We start from the raw sequence: 8,177 nt of genomic DNA, 5'->3' as shown, positions 1-8,177 counted from the left end.
CAATGAACATTATTAATAGGATGTGTTATTAAAAACAATAGTAATAAGTGTGGGCTTGTACGTGGTAAACAAAAAGCAGCTGTATCTTCAATAAACTTAGTGTATTATTGTACACGTCATCAATAATTATACAAATTGCATAATCAACGTGGTATATTACGTCATTATCTTCACATAAATCATCAATTTGTTCAATCCAATGACTTAATTATAAAATACAAAGTGTTTGTCAAATATACAACAAATCACTTTCCAATGAAGGATGTTACCATAGTAAGCTTTTGGAATATTACTAATCATTATTTTACAATAAACGTGTGTATGTGTGTTTCCCCGCTTGCCAAAAAAAAAAAAGTTATTTATTATTTAAATAAAATTGAAGTCATGTTTATTTTAAGTACAGGCTTCGCATATGGCTTAAACTATTTGTTTAAAAATGTGTTTAAATTACTATACGACCAATATGACGGTTAGTGTACCTACACCTAGAAACTAGGTGGTTTTGTGTAGCAACTGGGATAAAATTCTTCATATCTCTTGACGCCACGTGCCAGTCACGAAACGGAAACACTGCCACAAGCAATAAGCAACAGTAGGCTAAAACAAGAGGCAAGAATGACCTTTCCTCACGAGACAATAACAAGAAATATTTCCCAACACCCTGAGTGCAAAAAGTAATTTTGCAAGTGTTAAATTTGTTACAAGTAAAAACATTTTATGTAAATCAGTTAATATATTATATTTTAGTCCAATAGAAAATATTCTAAATGGATTTTAAATTTAATAATAAATGCAAAATCTAAACCTTACAAAATAATAATCCCCCCACCATCTATACCTAACTTGATAATTATCTTTACTTCTGCAAAATAGGAGGCCAGTGTACTTTAGTTGCGATTTTTAGTTTAGTGTTGTTTTTAACACGTTTTTGTTCGTGGATGAGCGCAATTGCCTGTACGTGAACAAGCATAACCAGTTAGTATATACGTGAACTAGTATGGGTCTTATGGCTCTCATTTTATGACTGGTGTTCTGGGCGTTCCGATAGCAATTATGTAGTCTCATTACAATTGTAATCCAACGTATTTTTGTAAATACAACTTTAGTTTCATTAAGGTAATTGGCTATAAATCTTAAAATAATTGTGAATATTATTAAATGTTAATGTTTACATTTACGAAAATGTTTTTTCTCATCATTGCCTTAGTACATGGACTTAAATCTCATACGCTGTTTGAACATCGCGAGATATTAAGATTATGGCCGAAAATATCGTTGACGGTAAGGGTATCCATGATTGTGCATAGCTTAATCATTTTGGATGTTAGTTGTCTTGTGTATTGATTCACGGCATTGATTATTTCTGATCACTTCATTATATAATACTAGCTTCGTTAACTTAAGAAAGAAAAGTAGATAATAGAAATCCCCCATCAAATTTCATAATTTTAATGGGGCATCACACACGTACACATTATTATTATTTATATCACAGACGTCAAGAGGCTACTGTACTGAGCATTCTACGTCCCAAGATTCTACTTTAGTTATTTTCTTTTTGAAAGCCTAGTTAATAATAAGAACTAAAATATGCACGTGTACTTTATATTTGCAGTTATACTAGAAGTTACAAAAAATAATAATATTACGATGAGAAACATTTTAATCTGTTCCAGTGGTAGAAGAATTGAAGTAATTTTACCCAATATTTCAAAATCGCTATTAATTAATATTATAACGTACTGGTTCATGGTCCACAGTAATGAATCGACTGCTCCCCCCTGTTTAACATGTTTAACAACTGCCACAAATCACGGTATAAGTATAACCAAATTTATACATGCTGCAGTCTGCAGACAAATCGTAGTGCTGTCACTTGCAATAAAAATAGCCCAAAAGGTATAACAAACGACATAAAAATAACGAGAAGGCGCCCGAAAATTTTAACTATAGTTTTTGATCCTATATTTTAGTTAAATTTAAATTAAAAATTTATCCTAATATTATCCTAATAATAATAATATACCCTTACAAGTTATAGTCACGTCTCGCGAATTGCAACTGCGTGTGCAATACACAAATTAAAAGTAATAAATATATAATCCAAAGCGGACTTCTTCAAACACGGATAAATCGCAATTTCAAATACACCACCTTACCTTTTGAGTTCTAATTCAATGTATATTTAGTAATTTACTTACATACTATATTTATATACTACATTTGCACCTAATATTTCGGAAGTCGATCAAATAAACAAAGTATAATGAGCGAACACAGCGTTCTGCGTTACTGAAACCTTAACCTTATTATACTAGCGTATTTTCCTACCGCTTAAACTACAAGTAGAGTTTCTCCTTCGAAGTTAAAACTTACCTAAGTACACTGAGTGAACTTGGAGCACTAAACTTTCTTTTTATCCACCAGCACTTATGCTCGGAACCTTACCAAAGTTAAAATTGAGGAACAAGCTCTCTAGTTCATAGGTGACCCTTTCTTTGGATTGAGGGCAATAATGTGACGTCACCAAATTTATTCTACCTTAGGCTTGTTACAAGATATAAAAAGTGAAGAACCAGGCGCCTTTGTCTGGGGAAAACAGAACGAGGCAGTATACAAGCGATGCTTGGAGGAGGGGGAGAAATGTTTTGACAACAAGTTTTCCAACGCTGGGATCAAACATTTATATATACGTCCCTATTTTACTTAGGAAATTCTAAGGAGGAAACCATTTCAGACCAACCCCTAAAGTGAAATGCTTATCTACATCCTGAAATATCGCTATTTGTTGTTTGTTAGACAGTCTGACTTCTAAACACTTTAGGCTTAGAAATGATTGTTTTACGTTAACGTTTCCATATCTCGTGGGGTAAATCCTAGAAAAAAAAGTTCCTATGAAAAGTTGTTTGTGCAAGTAAACATGGTTAAAATAAAATTGTTGACATCTTTTTGCAAAAAAACAGATTTACAAACTCCACCATGTAAGCGAACGGGTATTTTTTATTTATTGTTTAATATTTTTTTTATATTTCACGACCAATCGTCAGCTAATTGAAATAATAACTGTATCTTTTTTTGTATAGATGAAGAATAAAATTTACTAGATCTTGTTTTTTTACTTTACTAATATTTCTGTGGGACATCTGTTCTTGCGCAATAACCATCAAGAAAATGCTAAAAGGTTAAAATTAATTTAGCTCATAATTCTCTCAATTAACGACTGTTTATTTTTGAATTATACTTACTAGCAGAAACGTCGCCATAAGGGCGGCTGTTTGTGCTAGTAATTACTAATGTAGTATTAGTACCTCACTCAAAAAAAAATGAAGAAAAAGTGAACATTTTCTGAAAAACGATTTTCTTCTGGAAAGTACTACACGGGAAAAGTGTTTGTGCTCTTTAACCATACGCAACTCATTGCATCAGAATGATTCAATGTACAGTGGTCAAAATTTTCATACATTTTACTCATATAAACTATATTGTTTTTATATATTAAAAGTGGTGCCGTTTATTGAAAAAAATTCGTTTTTTTACGAACCCCAGTTTCTCAGTACTACATTTAAAAATTACATCAATAAAGATATAAGCAAACCCTAGTGAAAGTTGTGTTCTTGTTGTGAGGAGAGTACTTTTATTTAAAATTTTGTTCTGTTATAAAGAAATGGTTGTTGCACATACCACAGTTATTTTTCTAATTGTCTGAGTCTTGAATACCCAAAGTGTGAAATATTTTATGGATTTTTGTTTGTGGTGCCATTCAATAGATGGCGCGAGTGTTTTTGTTACATATATAGATACTGACATACATGCTACGTCCATTATAGTAAAAAAATAGACATGTGCGATTAATTATATTATTATTATTCATCAAGTCAACTCTCACAAAAGTTATGTATAATTATCAACGTTGTATATTAACGATACCACCTGATTAACAAGCGAGAAGAATTTAACCTATGTAACCTACCTACCAAAATAAGATAACTAGCGCACTCCTAAAGATAACTAAACCAAATTAGCGAAATGATTTTAGCTTGAGCAAACTAGTCACCAAAAGTAATGATCAGCTCGTCCCTAAAAATAAATTAATTAAATTAGCGAGATGGTTTTAGCTTGAGTAAACTAGTCACCAAAAGTAATGATCAGCTCGCCCCTAAAAATAAATAAATAAAATTAGCGAGATGGTTTTAGTCACCGGAAGTGATGACCAGCACATTCCTAAAGATAACTAAACTAAACTAGCGAGATGGTTTTAGCTTAAGTAAGCTTGTCACCGGAAGTGGTGACCGGCACATTCCTAAAAATAACTAAACTAGCGAGATGGTTTTAGCTTGAGTAAACTTGTCACCGGAAGTTATGACCAGCACATTCCTAAAGATGACTAAACTAGCAAAATGGTTTTAGCTTGAGTAAAGTAGCCACCGGAAGTGATAACCAGCACATTCCTAAAGATAACTAAACCAAACCAGCGAGATGGTTTTAGCTTGAGTAAACTAGTCAAAAAATAACGACCAGCACATTCCTAAAGATATATCCTAATAATTACCAAGTAAGCAACGTGACCAAATTATTTATGCAACACGTGTATAAAAGTCTACAGTTAACCAGTGTTCAAGAAGTTTATATTTTTCATATCGCACCCTGAATTCGCTCATTTATTGTCAATTTATTTGTTGCATTTTCAGATAGCACTGGCTTAACCTAAGAGTGGCAAGATAGATCCGCTGAATAACGGGAAAATCTTCAAGATATATATTGCAAAATAATTCTGTATTTTCTGACTAATTGAGTCAGCAAGAAATAAAGAGAGACTAAACACAAACATACAATCACAATAAGCAGTCTTTAATCAATAAAGCACAGCGAAAATGTACTTTATTTGCCACAACAGTTCGACTTTACTGAAGAGTTAGGTTTGAAGCCATTCCAACTTATACAGATGAGGCCATAAGCACAACTAACGCTTGTGATCCTGTTCCAGACTAAATGTCACGTTACTTAGTTAACTTGTTAGCATCAGATTTTTTAAGAACGACTGGCGCTTCACGCGTGACTGGTCATTCTAAATAAAATATAAAAGAGGGTATTACCTCTAAAGATCACCCAACTGTTAGTAGGAAAGATGTTTGTCTAACTTTACATCCTAAAAGTTACCTTGCAGCTATCTTTACCACAGGAAGACTGAAGGTGCCATTCTATGAGAATGACACAAAACAATAGGTAGCTATAGAAAAATAATCTTAACGAACTTTCTTAACAAACGTGTTATGTGGAAACCATACCTACTTACACATATAGCATATTTTGTGCCCCCAGTGGTACAGCAGTATGTCTGCGGACGTACAACGCGAGAATACGGGTTTCGATATCAGTGGTGGGCAGAGCATAGATAGCCCATTGTCCACTAGACAGAGTTTTGATATGATGTGATAAGAGCACAATGTCTGGGATTTTGTTGAAAGTTTGGGAAATTATTCGATTTTAAAAGATATAAAACCACTGATTAGTTTTGTTTGTAATTAAGCACAAAGCTACACAATGGGCTACCTGTGCTCTGCCCACCACGAGTATCAAAACCCGGATTCTAGCGTGGAAAGTCCGCAGACGTACCGCTGTGCCATTGGGGGGTCCACTGATCAGACAAGAGTAGATTTAGTGTTTGTATTGATTATTGAGTTAATGAGTATGTTAGTCAGCTTGTCTTGATACTTCAGTTCTGTGAATGTTGAATTTGTGTTACAACGAAGTCCTGGAGACACGGAAGAAGTTATCAAGCACAGGACTATCGATATTTGTGAAGTTAGGCCTAACACTTGATGAACTTGTGATAGAAGAAATAAAACGCTTTCCGTTTCATTAAGTGGACTTGGAAATATGTTTACTGAATAATTAAAAGAAAAACCAGTTTAACAATAGAAACCATTACAATAATACATTAAGTTATTGCTTCTTATCACGTCGTTTTGCCGCCCAGTGGCACGTCTGCAGATTTACAACGCTAAAAAAACGAGTTTCGATACCCGTGATGGGCAGAGCACAGATAGCCCATAGTGTAGCTTTGTGCTTAATTAGAAACACATCGTTTTATTTTATTTTTTCTAAATAAGAAATTGACAAAGAACTTCTAAAGGCCCTTCAGACTGTCACTGATTCACACAAGCTATTTTAACATAGTGTAACGAATTTGTTATTAAATATTTATTTCATTATCGACGTATGTTTAGATTACATTTATATTTAAAAACATGTGTAGCTTATCGTGTTAAATATGTATTGCAAAACTCCCGCCTATTCTCTATAGTCGTAGAAGATTCTCGAAAGTAAGAATCAACATTATATGTATATATATGTAAACAGTTAAATTTGTATTTTTATGTAAAACTGAAATTTCTAGAACGCCTCCACACGGCTATAAATATAACCGAAAGTAGTATCTATTATTAGTTTGTTATAAACTTCGGAAGCTATAACTGATTATTATAACGCTCATCAATCGGAAAACTTCAGATATTTGACCAGGAAACTTTAACTTCTGTGGATTCACATCGGCCATTAATACTTTTACGAAAAAATTACCTAACGTCATCGGTGGAAACTCAATCACTAATAGGCGTGTGAACAGTGAAGACTACAGGGCTAACTAGCTCCCTGTTAAGTGAATTATACCTATGTCAACTCGCTCATCGTTGAACCCTCGATAAGATATCAAGGAAGTTCCAGGCTAGAAAGAAGACTATATTGTTTGTAAGTTTATGAAACTTTTGTTTCTAAATCAATGTTTTTAATAATTGTTATTGTAAATTGTACTGTTGTGTGTGTATATAAAAGCGTATTTGTATTAAAAAAAAGAAAATTATGTATCAATCTTGTTGGCAAACATCATAAACTGACTATATATCGGCTTTTACTTAACTGCTAAATCTAAAGTAAAATTAAACTACTAACTTTAAAGTATCATTTAACTTGATTACAGAAATTACCTTATCACTTCCTTAAAATCCCATGGCATGGTGGTAAAGGCGTTCGACTCTCATTCTGAGGATCACAAGTTCGAATCCCCGTCACCGAAAATGCTTACTTTTTCAGCTGTGGGGTGTTATAATGTGACGGTTAATCGCACTATTCGTGGCAAAAGAATAGCCCAAGATTTAGGGGTGGGTGGTGTTGACTAGCTGCTTTCCCTCTAGTCTAACACTGCTAAATCAGAGACGGCTAGCGCAGATAGGCCTCGTGTGGCTTTGCGCAAGAATCAAAACAACACCTTAAAATCCTGTATATGTTTGCTTTTCTTTCTTGCTTTAATTAATGGGAGTGTGTAAAACGGCTTGGTCGTTTTTAATTATAATTATTTTGTATGCTTATTCGTGATATCTGCTCACGGTGTATTGACTGTTATAATGTAACACGATCCGGAAATAAAAGACCAACACTACATGCTTTAAATTAATCTAAGTTTTTAGACTTAACAAAATTCTGTAGGTTCCACTGGTTTCAAAATCAAAGTCATATTGAAATAAGTTATATCTTACATTCAAGTTAAAGTAAGAACTTTTAAGTACTAACCCTGATTGTGACTATTTCATTATGCACTAGGTAAGAAGAGTATAGATTAGATGAATTAATTATTATAACATATATAGAAACACGTCATCGGGAACCTTTTTTGCGGTGTTGCTTACCATCTTACATTTTTAAGTTTTAAATTTAAAAAATATTTATACTGTCAGCACCATAACTGTCATCTTCACTATGGTGATCTCATCGTTAATGTACAAATCTTACACTGCATAATACACAGTTAAACTACAGTGACATCCAGAGGCGTCGCTAGGCGCTGGTACACGGGGCCCTTGCCCCTAGTTACACAAACATCCCACAAAAAGAAGGCCCGACAGCTCTTGAATCTATCCTGTTGAAATTTGACAAAACCAACACACAGACTATTATAGGTGTAGGAAGAAGCATTCATACACCTAACGATTTTTAATTTAATAATGATTTCTATATTCAGACAAAAGGCATGATTATTAGTACCAAAATAGCACCACACTATGCCAATGTTTTTATGGGAAACTTAGCATTTAAACTATTAGAAAGTTATACAGATATGCCAAGAATCTTAGTTGATTCTTAGGTGGGTTTGGTTTATTTGAATTTTGTCACAAAGCTACAAC

General features: G+C 33.4%; 1 protein-coding gene across 1 annotated transcript in view; it reads right to left on the bottom strand.

Annotated features, from left to right (window-relative positions):
- Window positions 1-2,688, bottom strand: part of LOC111088182 (proclotting enzyme-like) — a gene marked incomplete at its 3' end in the record, with an annotated part of 12,378 nt that extends 9,690 nt beyond the window's left edge. Inside the window, exon 1 of the mRNA XM_022397416.1 lies at window positions 2,377-2,688. The remainder of the gene's footprint in view (window positions 1-2,376) is intronic.
- Window positions 2,689-8,177: the final 5,489 nt, after the last annotated feature.

Source organism: Limulus polyphemus, unplaced genomic scaffold (genome assembly GCF_000517525.1).
Source record: "Limulus polyphemus unplaced genomic scaffold, Limulus_polyphemus-2.1.2 Scaffold3266, whole genome shotgun sequence".
Lineage (NCBI taxonomy): Eukaryota > Metazoa > Arthropoda > Merostomata > Xiphosura > Limulidae > Limulus > Limulus polyphemus.
The sequence above is the reverse complement of the archived record's forward strand: the minus strand, read 5'-3'. Positions and strand labels throughout refer to the sequence as shown.